The following is a 16821-nucleotide window of genomic DNA, read 5'->3' as shown; positions in this document are numbered from 1 at the left end:
GTGTGTGTGTGTGCGTGCAAATTTCGTACTGTCATTTTTTAACCACTGAGTAACATTCCTTTGTGTAAATGTACCACATTTTCTTTATTCATTCTCCTTTTGAGGAACATCTAGGTTGTTTCCAGTTTCTGACTATTATAAATAAACCACTATGAATATAGTTGAGCAAGTGTCCTTGTGGTAGGATGGACTATCCTCTGGGTATATGCCCAGCAGTGATGTAGCTGGGTTTTGAGGTATACTGATTTCCAATTTTCTGGGGAACTGCCATATTGACTTCCATAGTGGCTGTACAAGTTTATACTCCCACCAGCAATGTAGGAGTGTTCTTCTTATTCTACATCCTCACCAGCATGAGCTGATCACTTGTCTTAGCCATTCTGACAGGTGTAAGATGAAGTCTCAAAGTACGTTGATTTGCATTTTCCTGATGGATAAGATTGTTGAACATTTCTTTAAGTGTTTTCAGCCAGTAGTTTTTGTTTGAAATCTATTTTGTAGATATTAAAATGGCTGCAACCTGCTTGCATCTTAGATTCCCTTTGCTTTTAGTATCTTTTTCCAATCCTTTACACTGACGCAGTGTCTATCCTTGATGTTAAGGTGTGTTTCTTGTATTCAGGAAAAGGATAGGTCCTGCGTTCATATCCATTCTTTTAATCTTTGTCTCTTATTGGGAGAATTGAGTCCATTGATATTTGTTATTGTTAATTCCTATTATTTTATTGTTGTTGTGTATTTCCCTTCTTTTGGGTTTATTGATGTGAGATTATTTACTTTCTGTGTTTTCATGTATGTAGTTAACTTCTTTGGTTTGGATTTTTATTGATAGTACCTTCAGTAGTGTTGAATTTGTAAATATATATTGTTCACATTTGGTTGTATCACAGAATATCTTATTTTCTACATCTATTGTGATTGAAAGTTTTGCTGGGTATGTTAGTCTTGGCTGACATTTGTAGTCTCTTGGAGTCTGCAAAACATCTGTCTAAGCCCTTCTGGTTTTTTGAATCTCTACTGTGAAGTCAAGCATAATTCCTATAGGTCTGCCTTTGTATGGTACTTGGCCCTTTCCCCTTGTAGCTTTTAATATTTTGATTTTGTTCTCTATGATTAGTGTTTTCATTATTATGTGGTTAGGGGATTTTCTTTTTTGGTCCAATCTACTTTCTGCTCTGTATGTTTCTTGTACCTTTATAGGCATCGCCTTCTGTAGGTTAGTGAAGTTTTCCTCTATGATTTTGTTGAAAACATTTTCTGGGCCATTGAAATGAATTTCTTCACCTTCCTCTATTCCTATTCTTCTTAAGGTTTTTTTTTTCTTCTTTTCAGAGTGTCCCAGATTTCCTGGATGTTTTGTGTCAGGACATTTTTTTGATTTAATATTTTCTTTGACTAATATACACGTTTGTTCTATCATATCATCAATGCCTGAGATTATCTCTTCTATTCTGTTGGTGAGCTTGTCTCTGTAGTTCCTATTCTGTTTCCTAAATTTTTCATTTCTAGGATTCCCTCAGTTTGAGTTTTCTTTATTACTTCTGTCTCCATTTTCAGGTCTTGAACAGTTTTATTTATTTTCTTCAATTTTTTTCTTGGCTTTCTTTAAGGGATTTATTAATTTCCTCCAATTGATTGTATTTTCCTGGATTTCTTTAAGGGATTTATCAATTTCTTGTTTATGAACCTCTATAATCTTCATATAGTTGCTTTTAAGGTCTTTGGTCTTTGTCTTATTATTAAGCTGTGTTGGAATACTCAGGACCCACCATGGTAGGTTAGCTGGGCTTTTGTGGAGGCATGTGACCCTGGCTGCTAATGATTATATTCTTTTTTGTTTCCTTAGTTTACATATCGATCCCAGTTCCCTCTCCCTCCCTCCCTCTTATCCTCCCCACCACCCTCCCATTCCATCCCCCCCCCAACTCCACATGGAATGTGGTGCCCTCCAGGAGGGATCAACAAAATCTGTCAAGTCATTTGGAGTAAGGACTAGGCCCTCCCTCCTGCCTCTAGGTTAAGGGAGTATCCCTCCATGAGGAATGTGCTCCCAAAGTCCTTTTGTGCACCAGGGATACATCCTGGTTGTATTCTTAAGCTAGCATCTAGGCATCTGGGTTGGGGGTTGTTTTAGGTCTAGTTGCTTATTTCTAGGTTTTTCTTGGTTGGGTGGGTGTTTTGTTCCTTGCTTTCTGTTTCCTCTCTAGATAATCAGATAGTGTGTTGGTGGAGTGTTGCATGTTTTATTGGTCTTTTCAGCTGCTGTGTTTATTGCTGAAGCAGAGGCCAGGGAAAGACAGTCTGAGGAATCCACAGGAAGCATGAATGTGGGGAAGGCTACTCCTGTTGCAGCACTAGGGGTGACCATGAGAACTGGTTCTGGGATAATAGAGTGAGTTGTGGAGGTCTGTGGGAGCCTACCTGGTCTTTTGGCAGGTATGGCCTATGTTTGACCAGGGAGTGTCCACATGGTTTGGGTGTGGGACACAGTGGTGGGGTGGGAAGGGCATAGAACGGGGTGGTTTGTGGGATACACAGTGGATGTGCACAGGGGGAGAGGAAGCTGCAACTGGTGTTCTGTTGCAGCACTAAGGGCAACCCTGAGAATTACAGACAAGGTAGGGAAGGTCCCTGGGCAGCCTACCTGGTCTTCTGGCAGGCATCTAGTTCTCTGTTCTTAATTCAAATTCATTTGGTTGCTTTTAATTCTCAAATAAAAACATTTCCTTTCTTACTTTTTTCTTCTTTCTCCTATTTTTAAGAAAATAAATCTATTGAGTAAAAATAAAGGTGAATAGTTGCTTAGCTTGCAGGATTTTTATGGTGATATGGATGAAATCTCTGCATTTGTGCATGGTAGCCAATGCTCTATTATTGAACTGTCCTTGTTCCAATGACCATTTTCTAGCTTAATATTTCTCCTGTTTTCTAAGTAGTATTCCTTTGCTTCCTCCTCTACCTCACATTCCCCTTGCTATGAACCCCAGTAAAAACTTAAGATCATTCTTCCTCATCCTCTCCGGGGCTGAGACTACATGTATGGGCCAACATGTCCAGTGAGCCTAGAATTTTTAAGTTTCAAGACAATTATCTAATGAATCTCCTCTGACACTCTTCTACAATTTGTACCTTGAATAACAGAAATAATCAGATGTTACTATTTGTTTACTTGACTTCTGTAAAAATGTATTTCTGTTCATATATTTGATTTGTAGCTCTGGACATAAGGAAGTTGTAATATAAAAGTAATTTATAAAAAGTAGGTAGGTAGGTAGGAACAAGTACCAATGAATATAGCTACAAATCACTCCTGTACTTACAGCTTAGAGAACATTATGGAAAAGGAGGAAGAACTGTTGTAAAAGCCAGATGATCAGGGAGTTTGCAGTGAGATTGCATTTCCTAGGAATGATGGAAGCTACACCCATAAAATCTCATCAATACATCTGCCTTAGCATGAGCTGAACAAAGACAATATTAGGTGTGCCAAAGTGGGTGGGGGAAAGACCAGGAGGCTCTACCCTACCCAAAGAACTACAGGCTAGGAATGGGAAATAGTTTCTCAGGAAATAGCACACCAATTGGTCCTCTAATACCAAATGGTCAGCCCTGAAAACATGCACACAAGTAACATTATATGGACTGAGCAGGTTATGTTTCAGAATATACATACATATACATACATGTATGTGATAACAATTAATGAAAAAGAATCCACGAATTTTAAAGGAAAGAATAAGCAGAATTTCTAACAGTAATCTAACGTAGAAGAAATACACTTTGTGCAGTTGTTCAGTTACTAAACTGCCTCAGACGTCTTTGATGGCAAGTTGATATCAGTAGTTGCAGGAAGACAGCCTGCTTTCTCTGCTTAACAAATTTATATATTGTAAGAAAACAAAGAAAAAATTTAAATACCAAGAAAGCTAATGGTGTTATTTACAAATTAAGTAAATTGTACGACCTTTCATAAACCAATAATATCCCTTAATATAAGATATTTAAAAAGTATAAGAATTTCAGTCTGTCATGAGTGAAACTTGCTTTATGTTAAGGTTTTGTCCCATGTCTCAATCTGTATTTTTGAAGTACATTAACTAGCATGACACCCTAGATACAATATGTTGAAGGGGTAGTTGTTTAGAACAGGAAAAAAAGTTACTTTGAGATCATGGGCATTTTTGTTTGTTTTTCCAAAGACTTGGAAACAAAGGCTATACATAGCACCTGAATTTTACTTGGCTGAGTAGTTAAGGCCATGCACTCTATTTCATTGTCAGGATCTGTATGGTCAGTTTGGTATTCTATCTTTTATTTTCTAACATGATCTATTATTATTTGTATATAAAGAAAATCTTGTGGAAGCACTATGTTTATTCTCATTACCAAGGGAATTTTTCAACAACCTTATAAAAGAAAACTTATCAATGGCTTTCATTTCATACTCTCAGATATTATCTATGCTTTAGCCAATAAGTTTTATAAATCTGGGAACATTACAAATGTTCATGCTTAGGCTCTACATGAATACCATTTAAAAACAACTTTAATAATAATTCCACATACAATTGTACATGTATTCCAAGATAGGCAAGCAAACTGGGATAGGGACGATTGCCAAGAATGAATGGCTTTTGAGGGAAATGTAGAGCAATAACTCAGGATAGCCTAGAAAAATAAAAACCTCTTAAGATCAAAATGTCAAGAGAATGCTTGTTTAGAGAAGAAAATAAATGGCTTGGATTTTCAAAGCATAGTTTCAAAGGACACCAAATAAAATTACGCTTATCAATAAACTAAAATTAAAATATCCCATTATGATTGCTTAGTCATTAGAATGACAGATTTATCACAATAAAAATTCCTAAATAACAAACAAGTAAAAGCTAATATTCTGACTTTTTAAAAAAAAATCCAGCTGTGTGTGGTGGTTCAGACAATAATCTTGGTATATGTGAGGCTGAGGCAAGACAATCATGAATTTGAAGCCAACCTGATCTATAGTAAGACTATTTTATAAAGAAAAAGAAGGAAAAGGAATTCAGAAATAGGGTTTGATGTAATGTAAGAAAACCTGAATAGAGGGACACTCTCTCAGCCTAGACACATGGGGGATGGCCTAGGCCCTGCTCCAAATGATATGACAGATTTTTAAAATCTACCATGGAAGGCCTTACCCTCTCTGGGGAGCAGAAAGGGGATAGGATGGGGATTAGGAAAGGGAGTAGGGGAGGATGAGGAAACTGAGATTGACATGTAAAATAAACTTGCTGCAAACTTAAATAATAATAATAATAACAATAACAACAACAATAATAAAAGAAAACCTGAAACTTTGCCTATATCCCAAAGAGGAAGAATGTAAAGCTAATGGTACATATGTTAGGTATGTGTACTTTTGCAAAGTTACCTTGGAAATCTTTTTCACTTATCATCAAGTCAATTGTTATTGCCTGCCAACATGCAATGGGTTATCTAAGTGAGACCTTATGCAACAGCCCAGACTGGCCTTCAACTTGCAGTCCACCTTCCCTCAGCCCTCTCAACTGCTGAAAAATACAGCTGTGGCCTGAATCTAAATGTTTCATCTTCGTTCCCTTCTGTTGTATTATTTTGAACACAAGGTCTCTAGTGCAGGGTAACAGAGTTCCCCTGTATAGTGAGGATGACCTTGAACTTCTACTCTTACTCCCTCAACCTTCTGAGTGCTAGTAGCCAAGCATAAGAGTGATTTTTAAAAATATTTTATTCATTATTTTTAAATTTTCATTTTTAATTTACTTCATTAAAATGTTTATACAATAATTTTGGTCATAATTTCCCCTTCCCCAAACTCCTCTTACATTCTCCCAAACTCCTTGTCAATCCAGCTTCATTCTTTATCTGTCACTCCCCATCAAAAATAAAAAAAGGAAAACTCAAAACAAACTACCAGAAAGGAGAAAGGTAATCATTAGTATTATCCAACTGCAGATCTATCAACTACAACAGCAACCTGAGTGCAAGATATACTTGTGCAATAGTGACACAAATGTTATGGGAATAACCAACCAATTTTGGTTAAATTTAAGATCTGCTTCATGAGATGGAACATGTACCTGACACTGCTAAAGCAGCCAAGATAGAAAGGTCATGGGCCTATGGGAAAAACCTACTATTACTCAAAAATTTTCAACAGGAAAATTGCAATAAAATGACTCCTGATAACATACTGCTATACCCATGAACAGTGTAGTATTCAACCCATATAAAAGAAGCTTCTTGTAGTAGGTAGGTATTAACATAGAAACCCATGACTAGACAATGTGAAAAGAGTAAAGGACTTTGGGGCACTTAGTCCTAAATGGAATGTCTTCATAAAACTTCTCCCCGCAGGTTTCAGGAATTTATGTGGAAGAGAAGGCAGAAAGATTTTAAGAGTCAGAGATGATGAATGGCTCCAAGGGAACAGTATCTATCAGACATAACAGGACTGATGCTACATAGGCATTCAAAGAGATTGTAACAACACTCATAAGGCTTGTACATGTTCAAGCCAGGCTAATCATTACACTGAAAGGGGCATAAAGTCCCACAATTAACCAAGAAACTATTTGCAAATGATTCTTGATGGGAAATTGGAAAATACCTTGTCTCCAAGGAAGTATCACTAGGTATATCAACTACACTCCAGGGCAGGCCCCATGCCCAAGAGTAGTTGGATAACACAAAATGAATTCTGTGTATTTTGTGTGCAGTGGGGGGATTTTTGTTTCTTTCTTTTTTTGGCATTTTTAAAATCTAAGTGTTTTAAAGGGCATTTTCAAACCAAATTGAGCTTGGCCTGAATTTAACATAAAGAGATATTTTAAAAAAAATTCATGTAAAATTTTTGCTATATGCTGGCTTTCATTAAATATATGACACCTTTTTGTTGCTATTAGGCTTTGATATACTATTTTAAAATCTTTCTATAAGGCTATTTTGTAAAGTGGCCCCCTTTAAGTCATGTTGAAAAATGTAAATAACCCTTAATAAAAAAAATACTCTAAAAAGGAGTTTAGTGTGTTCTACAAAGGCCATACCTAGTTAGATTGTTCTCTCTTTAGTCCTCAAATATTTTGTAATACTTATAACAACATTTAATTCTATATGTGATACAAAGAAGTATGAATGCAAGGAAGCCAGGTTTCCTCCTAGTCAAATATTGAACTGATTTTCAATATAAACATTTAAAAATGAAGTAAAAGTAGGCATGACTTAGTCTCTGAATTTTTTTATGAACTTGTTTTTATATAATCTGAAGAAATGTCTGGCCTGTTAAGTGGCACCAAAGAGACAAATGACAAGGGAAAGATTAGGAATCATAAAGGAGTCTTGCTTTATTATCTTTTAAAGGAAATACTGTTTTCAAAGTCCCTGGTGACAGTATAGAATGTTGCCTTTCCAAAAGCAAAAATGTTTCTTTTGAAGTCCTTCAGAACTTGTGTTATGTTACCCTCCAGCTGTGAAAGTGAGAGTCTGTGTCTCCCTCTTAAACAGAAAGAATCGGTATTTTTGCCAATAATGGTATCTCACATCTACTTGCCAGTGCAAGTAAAGGATGTTACATACTCTGTGAGTTTTTTTTCCTTCACAGAAGATGAGCATGCTTTGAAACCAGCTGATCTAATTTATCCTATGTAACTTGCATGGGCTGAACAAAACATTCATAAATTGGCATGTGATAAAGTAGTGGTCTCCATGTTAAAACTAGTGATGTGACAACCCTGTCTCTTGGTGTTGCTAAAGGTATGTGAGTAAACTAAAAGCTTAATTTTCTTCCAAAGCTTTGCTGCCTTTTAACTATTTTCATGTTTTTTTTTTCATGTAACCTCTTTAGAGGACCACACAGCTGCCTTTACAGAATCCTTGTTGTGGTTAACGTTATAGGAAAGAAGGGTGATAGATAAATATACTTGGCCAGTTAAATTTTCATTCATGCTTGAAAGCTAAATTGTTTGCAATACAGTTCAAAACAGGTATTCTCTGAGAAGTACTGTAGTTGAAATATTTTTTTTCCTCAAGGCCATCATTTACACTGATAGAAACTTTTCTAAAGAATGCTTTGAGGTGTATATTTTCTTCCTCAATACTTTTCTCTGTTAAATTGTGTGCTCTTGTGTTTTCTTTTTAATTTAATTAATTAATTTATATTAAACCTCGACAGTTTTCCCTCCCTCCTCTCATCCCATTCTCCTCCTACCTCTCCTCTGCACCCCCAACCCACCCGTCCTCTGCTTCTGTTCAAAAGGGCCAGGCCTCCCATGGATATCATCAACACATGTAGTAAAACTAAGCACCTCCCCTTATATTAAGGCTGGGCAAGGTGACCTGACCCAGTAGGAGGAATAGGGACAGCTCCTCCTCCCACATTAGAAGTCCCACAAGTAGAATAAGCTACACAATTGTCACATCTATGTAGAGGGCCTAGGTCAGTCGCAGGCTCCCTGGTTCTGTTCAGACTCTCAATTCCCATGAGCTGGGTTAGTTGTTTTGGGGGGTTTTCTTGTGATGTCCTTGACCCCATCTGGCTTCTACAATCCTTCTTCCCTCTCTTTACAAGGATTCTCCGAGCTTAGCCCAATGTTTAACTATAGGTCTCTGCATCTTTTTTACATCAGTCCTGAATGAAGGCTCTCTAATGACAGTCAGGGTAGTCATCAATCTGAGTATAGCAGATGGCGAATTCAGGCTACATATCCACTATTTCTGGAGTCTTATCTGAAATTATCTGTGTAGATTTGTGGTAGTTTCCCTTGCATCAAGTTTCTACCTGACCCTGAAATGCCCCTACCCTCTTTCTAGTCATCTCTTTCAGTACTTACCCCTCCACCAACCCCCAATGCAACTCTTCCAGTTCCTGTTGACACACACACCCAGTTCACACAGAAGATCTTTTTTATTTCCCCTACCGAAGGAGATCTGTGGCTTTCCCCTCCCTACCCCACTTGGGCCCTCCTTGTTACATAATCTCTCTGGGTCTGTGGGTTGTAGCATGGTTATCATTTACTTTATAGCTAGTATCCAATTATGAATGAGTACGTACCATGTTTTTCTTTCTCAGTCTGGGTTACCTCACTCAGAATGGTGTTTTTTTAGTTCCATCCATTGCTTTCTAATTTCCTAGTGTTCTTGTTTTTAACAGGTAATACTCTGTTGTATAAATGCACCATATTTTCCTCATGCATTCCTTGATGGAGAGACATCTATGTTGTTTCCAGGTTCTGGTTATTATGAATAAAGCTGCAAAGAACATGGGAGAGCAAGTGTCCTTGTGGTATGATTAAGCATCCTTTGGGTGCCAAAGAGTGGTATACCTGAGTCTTGAGATAATTTGATTCCCAATCTTTTGAGGAACTTCCATAGTGATTTCCAATGTGGCTATATAAGTTTGCACTCCCACCAGAAATGGAGGAGTGTTGTTCTTGTTCCACATCCTCTCCAACATTAGCTGTCATCTGTGTTTTTGATCTTAGTCATTCTGACAGATGAAAAATGGACTCAGAGTAATTTTGATTTGCATTACCCTAATGGCTAAGGATGTTGAACATTTCTTTCAGTATTTCTCTGCCATTTGAGATTCTTTTGTTGAGATTCTCTAATTCTGTACCACATTTCAAAAATTGGATTATTTTGTTTCTTTAATATCTTTATGTATCTTGGAGATCGGCCCTCTATCAGAGGGGTTGGTGAAGATCTTTTCCCATTCTGCAGGCTGCTGCTTTATCCTATTGATAGTGTCCTTTGTCTTACAGAAACTTCTCAGTTTCAGGAGGTCCCATTTATTGTCAATCTCAGTGCCTGTGGTAATAATGATTGTTCCAATGCATTCAAGGCTATTTCTCACTTTCTCTTCTATCAGGTTCAGTTTATCTGGGTTCATGTTGAGGTCTTTGATCAACTTTGACTTTAGTTTCGTGCAGGGTGATTGATATGCATCTATTTGCACTCTTCTACATGCCAACACCCAGGTGTGCCAATACCATTTCTTGATGCTTTTTTTAATTTTATTTTCCATTGTATAAATTTGGCTTCTTTATCAAAAATCAGGCATTCCTATGTGTGTGGATTTATGTCTGGTCTTCAGTTTGATCCACCTTTTTGTTTCATACCTATAACCCTTAAGAAAATAGAAGCAGTCATTAAAAATCTCACAGCCTTGTGGATTCTTGGATACAACTAAGACTCTTAGCAATAGTACAGAGGATGACTGAACTGGCCTGCCCCTGTAATCAGATTGTTGAATATCCCAACTATCATCATAGAGCCCTCACACAAGACCAATCTCCAGGTATCCAGGCAAAGAGAGGGAGGAGGTAACATGTGAGCAAGGGAGGTCAAGATGATAATGGACAAATCTACGAAGATGGCTGAACCAAGTTCGTGGAAACTCATGAATTCTAGACCTACAACTGTGGAGATGCCAGGGGACTGAACTACGCCCTCCATAAGTGGGAGTCAGTTGTGAAGCTTGAACTATCAGAGGGGACCCTGGCAGTAGGACCACAATACAAACCTGGTACATGTGCTAGCTTGTTGGAGCCCATTCCCTATGGTGGGATGCCATGCTCAGTCTTAATGCATGGGATAGAATCCTAGCCCTGCTCCTACCTATTTTACCAGACTATATTGACTCCCTTATTCATGAGGAAGACTGGAGGTGGGTTGGGGGAGAGAGTGAAGGAGGGCGGGAGGGAGAACTGTAGTTGCAATGTAATATGAAATAAAAAATGGAAAAAAAATCTCACAATCAAAAAACAAAGAAACAAATAACATCCAGGGCCAGATGGTTTCAGCACAGAATTATACCTAGTACAGTATTCCTCAAATTATTTCACAAAATGGAAACACAAGGAACATTGCCAAATCCTTTTTATGAGGTCACAGTGAACTCTGATACCCAAAGATTCAACAAAGAAAGAGAACTGCAGACCAATTTTCCTCATGAACATTGATGCAAAAAAATACACAGTAAAATACTGGCAGCTCGAATTAGAGAACACATCAAAAGGTTCATTCACTATGGTCAAGTAGGCTTCATCCCAGAGATGTAGGGTTGGTTCAACATACGAAAATATGTCAGTGTAATCTAACATATAAACATACAGAAAGAAAACAACCACATGATCATCTCATTAGATGCTGAAATAACCTTTGACAAAAATCAAACACTTACTCCTTCATGATAAAAGTCTTGGAGTGATAAGCAAGCAGTACAAAACACATACCTAAATATAATAAAAGCAATATACAGCAAGCTAACAGCCAACATCAAATTAAATGAAGAGAAACTCAAAGCAGTTCCACTAAAATGAGGAACAAGAGACGGCTGTCCACTCTCTGTATCTATGCTAGTACTCAAAGTTCTAGCTAGAGCAATAAGAAAACAAAAGGAGATCAAGAGGCTATAAATTGGAAAAGAAGAAGTCAAACTATTACTCTTTGAAGACGACATGATAGTACACATAAGTGAACAAAATTCTACCAGGGGACTCCTACAGCTGATGAACACTTTTATTGAGGTGACTGGATACAAGAGGAACAACAACAACAACAAAAAGACAGTAGTACTCATATATAAATGTTAAAGGGCAGAATTAATTCGGGGAAACAATAGCCACAAATAATATAAAATATCATGGGGTAACTCTAACCAAGGAAGTGAAAGACCTGTATGACTAGAATTTCAAATCTTTGAACGAAGAAATTAGAGAAGACATCAGAGGATTGAAAGATCTCCATGCTCATGGATCAATAGGATTAACATAGTACAAATGGCTATCTTACCAAAAGCAATCTACAGATTCAATTCAATCCCCAACACAATTCTTTATAGATCTTGAAAAAAATAGTTCTTAATTTCTTATGCAAAACCAAAAACATTAGGATTCTAAAACAATCCTGTAAAATAAAAGAACATCTCGAGGCATCACCATCCCTGATCTCAAACTCTACTACAGAGCTATAATAACAAAAACTGCATGGTATTTGGCATAAAAACAGAACAGACTTGTGTTTTCTTTTAGAGCAGGGGTTCTCAAGCTGAGGATCACAAACCCTTTGGCATACCTCTATCTCCAAAAATTTTTACAATTCACAACAGTAGCAATATTACAGTTATGAAGTAGCAATGAAATAATTTTAATGTTGTGGGTCACCACAACATGAGGAACTGTATTAAAGGGTTGCAGCATTAAGTAGGTTGAGAACCACAATTTTAGAGAATGAAGGAAGCTGGATGGTATTATTTTTTCTTAAAATAGCTTCAACACAGGTGACGTCTGAACCCCTTATTTGCTTCTGTAGGTAAAGTATCATTAGATAACTCACCTCTCAAGCAAAAATGTGTACACCCATATCTCTAGATGATTAATGTTAAATGACCTATGCCTAAACACACCTCACATGTAATTGATCATATACCAGTTAATATAAAGTACCTTCAATTCTTCACCTTAGTCATATTTGCAGAAATCATGGTTTCTCTGTTGTGTGATCACTAGATAGAAAGGAAAACACATATTCTAGTCCCAAAACAGATCATGTTCTATACTACAGGTTATCAGTGCTTACATAGAACTATCAGGTTTAGTCCTTTTGGAATAAAACATAGTAATAGTATTTGTATATATTTTGTCAATATGTGGCTCATATGTCATTTAGCATTCAGGTGAAGAAAATTTGTTCACTAATTAAGGACTTTTCAGTGCTAAGCCAATAACTGATATTGTACAGAACAATGTCCTGAGCACTTTTGGACATGGTAAATTAGAGATATAAACCAAAGTGAAACAGCCAAACTTTTCTCTAGTCAGTGTTATATGAATTAATGTCAGCCACATACCAGCATGGACATGCAACTAATGTATACTTCAGAATTCTTACTAAGAAGCTGACTTTTCATTAGCTCCATGTTTACAGCATGATACTGTCACAGCAGCTCAGGTGAATTAGCAAAAATACAGAAGTGTGATTTACTTTAAACTTCATGTTTTCTGCTATCTTGAGACAATCTAGATATCAGATGTCATCAGGGTGTTCACCATCAGTGTTTTATTCAGTGCCACAGAGCTCATTCACCCCTCTTGTATTCCAATTTTAAGCTTTTAAAATCCACCCCCCATGTTTTGTGCATGTGAAGTTGCTAGTAATTATCTTTATGGGGTTAGTCTGTGGACATGTCTGTGAGGGATGGTCTTGATTGTCTTAATTGATGGAGGAGGGCCCAAGCCATGGTGGGTGGCACCATTCTTGGGCAGGCAGTCCTGGCCTGTATAAGAAAGGTAGCTAAGCCATGAGCTCATGAGTAAGTGAGCTAGATTAGGGTTAGAGTTAGGAGTTAATGTTAAGGTCTCAGGTTTAAAGTCAATACAGGGTTAGGATTAAGGGTTAGAGGTGCATTTGGAGACACTGGTAAAATGTTGATTTTGGAATTCAGAATTTGGCTAGTGCTAGAGTTAGTTAATTTAACTGAAATAAGGTTATTTTAAGTACTGTAGTTAATATTAAAGCTATTAAGAGTTAGCTTTAGGCTTCAGGATATGTCTATGCCTAGATTTAGGATTAAGGCTAGGTAGATTAATGTTCAATGTTAGAGACAGACCTAGATTAAAGGACATGTTTCATGTAAGGTTTAAGGATAGAGCAAGGGTTGTTGTCAGTGTTGTTTTTAGGTTATAATTAGTCCTAAAGATAGAACTAGTGGTAGTTCAATAGTCAGGCTTGACATTAAAAATCCTTAGCATTAGGTAGATTTAGATTTTTCAGTTGTAGGGCTAATGTTAGGATTAGGGTTATGGTTAGGTCTAGTGTTTGGTTTAGGGGTAGGGTGAGGGATAGGGCCACAATTATAACTGTGAAATATGTGGTTAAGGTCTAGGGCTAGGATAGGATAGGACTAAGGCTAGGCCTAGGATTAGTGTAGAGACAGGCTAAGGCTAGAGCCAGGACTAAGTTTAGGGTACGATTTAATCTAGTGTTCATGCTTAATATTTTTTTAGGGATCCTATTAGGATATTGGTTAGATATAGAGTTGTGGTTAGGCTTCAGTTTAGTGCTAAGGTTAATGGTAGGTAAAAGACTGGGTAAAAGGCTAGGCTAAGGTTTGGCTTAATGTTAGGGATAGGTGTCTATCTTATTAGTGATTCTACTGTTTTGATAAAATACCATAACTGAAAACAAAGTTAAGAGGAAAGGGTTTATTTCATTCTAAAGTTTTCAGGTCATACTCCATCACTGAGGAAAGTTAGGGCAGGAACCTGGAGTCAGGAAATGAAGCAGAGGTCTTAGAGGAACACTTCTTACCTGATTACTGGCTTTATTGTCATGACTTTTCTCAGCCTGCTTTCTTACATAACTAAGGACTACCTTCCCAGGGGTTGTAATCCCCACCATGAGCTGACCCTCATCTACCCACAGTAATCATTAATCAATACAATACCCCCAGAGACTTGCCTATAGGCTAGTTTTATGGAAGCATCTTCTCAAACATGATTGCCTCTTTCTGGGGTATGTGGCAAAAACCAACCAGCACAATATGTATAGGGTTGCACTAGAGCCAGGCTTTTGGTTAAGGTTAGGATACAGGTAGGTTTAGAGTTAGGCCATGGTTAAATTTCTGGTTAGAACTGAGGCTAGGGTTTGGTTTAGGGTTTTGATGACTGTTGTTGGTTATAGACCAGGTATAGAGTAATTCTAGGGTTAGTAGTAATATTAGCATTAAGACTCATGTTATGGCTATGGCTAAAGTATGACTACAGCTGAGGTTGTGTTTATAGCAAGAACTAGTGTTTGGCGACATGGTTAATGTTTGATTTAAAGTTAGGGTTAGAGCTATGCCTGTGGCTACGGATGGGATTAGTGCTAGAAATAGGGTTAGGTTAACAATTTGGAGCTATGGCTATGGCAAGGGTTTGACTTTTATAAAGTTTAGGGCTATGGTTATGCTAGGATTTGGATTATTGATAGGAAGAAGGTTAGGTTAAGAGTTTGGGCTAGGGCTGAGATGGCTCAACAATTAACAACAATTGCTGCTCTTCCAGAGAACCCATATTTAATTCCATGCACCCAAACAATGGCTTGCAATGATCTGCAATGTTAGTTATAGGGTATCTGACATCCTCTTTTTGCAGGCAAAACACTTACACATATATCAAAATAAAATAAATCTTTTAAGAATGAATATGTGTTATGTTTCATGCTGTGGCATGGTAACATGTATGTCTAGGGTTACATTAGGACTTTGATTAAGTCTAAAGCTAAAGCTAGGATTAATTAAGGTTAGGTCTAGTATTAGTGCTAGTTCTATTATTAGGTTTAGGGTTAATGTTGTAGCTGTAGTTAGGGCTAGGGCTAGAGTTTGGGCAAGGGCTAGAGTTCATGTTATGGCTAATTCCAAAGTTAAGTTGGGGGCTATAGGCTAGGGTTAGGCTTTGACATAGGACTAAGGATAGATTTAGAATAAGAATAGGTTTAGAATAAAGATAGATTTAGACTAAGGATAGGGCTAGCTAGAGTTAACTTCATCATAATATTTAGGATTGAAGTTAATTTTGTCTTCATTTTGGGAAAGTGCTGTTTGTTTGTTTGTTTGTTTGTAACACAGTCTTTTTCTTAGCTTAACATTTACCAAGTTCACATTTGCGTGCTTTGAGGCTTCCCTCGGAAGGCCGACAATGACTGCAGGGCTCAGGCAGGTCCCAGTGTTCTTCAGTGATGTTCCTTGCATCACCACCTGGATGGTCCCTTTAGGGGAGCCAGGTCAGTCATGCATTAGTGTGCCCAGCGCGTCTGCCAGATGAGTCCAAGGCTTGGTGTGTGGAGAGAAGGCACTGGTAAGGGCCTGTCCATTTACAACTCCTGTTAGAGACTTCTTCCCCTTCGCCGTGTCCACAAACTGGACTGAAATTTCCTTCACAGCGGCTCTGGGGCCTCCTTGGTGCTGGCACTCAGGTGGGTATAGCTGAAGACACTTTCATGGTCCACTAAGGCTCGGTCCCCTAAGTGGCTTTTCTGTAAACACATCCAGCGCGGCACCAGCACACTGTCCAGACTACAGGGCATGCAACAGGGCACCTTCATCCACAATCCCTTCTCGAGCACAGTTCACTACTCACACGCACCTCTGGCACTGGACAAACATGCTGTCATTCAGCAAGCCTGTGATGGAGGTCAGAAGGGGAGTGTGGACAGTGATGAAATCACAGAGAGGCCAGATCTCCTCCGGAGACAGCTGCTGAACACCAAAGGAGGCTGCGACTTCTGGAGAAATGATGGGGTCACAGCCTACAGTCTTCATCCCAAAGGATGGCATTTGGGTGGCCACCTCTCTTCCAATTCTTCCTAGGCCAAGAATTCCCACTGTCTTTTCATTCAGCTCTGTCCCCATGAACTTTTTCTGGTCACATTTGCCATCTTTCATCGAAGCTGCCGCCTGGGGAAATCTTAGTGGCAGATTGGACGATAAAGCCTTCAAAGTCCTGCAGCTCATCTATCTGCTCCTCCTCGTTCAAGTTCTGCTTCTCCACTACCTGCAGCCCTCCATCTTGCAGGATCTTCTAGCAGCAGGAGTCCAGGCTGTCACTGATGAGCACTCGGTGAAGATTTGCGAAGGCCATTGCTGGATCAGGCCTCGAGGTCAGTTGCTCTGGGTGTGCAAACACACTTAGGTCAGGACGCACCTGGTGAGCTTTAATATGCACCATTTACGCTAACTAGCTGATTGATATCTGAAACAAACTCAGAAATATGTGGTCGCCACGAAAGAACTAAATCTCATAGTAACATCTTTCCTCTTATCAG

The 16821-nt window shown here is 38.2% G+C and overlaps 1 pseudogene; it reads right to left on the bottom strand.

Annotated features, from left to right (window-relative positions):
• Nucleotides 1-3000: 3000 nt before the first annotated feature.
• Nucleotides 3001-16637, bottom strand: LOC127217862 (D-3-phosphoglycerate dehydrogenase-like; annotated as a pseudogene).
• Nucleotides 16638-16821: the final 184 nt, after the last annotated feature.

This window comes from Phodopus roborovskii, unplaced genomic scaffold, assembly GCF_943737965.1.
Source record: "Phodopus roborovskii unplaced genomic scaffold, PHOROB, whole genome shotgun sequence".
NCBI lineage: Eukaryota > Metazoa > Chordata > Mammalia > Rodentia > Cricetidae > Phodopus > Phodopus roborovskii.
This window is presented reverse-complemented; position numbering and strand designations above follow the sequence as displayed.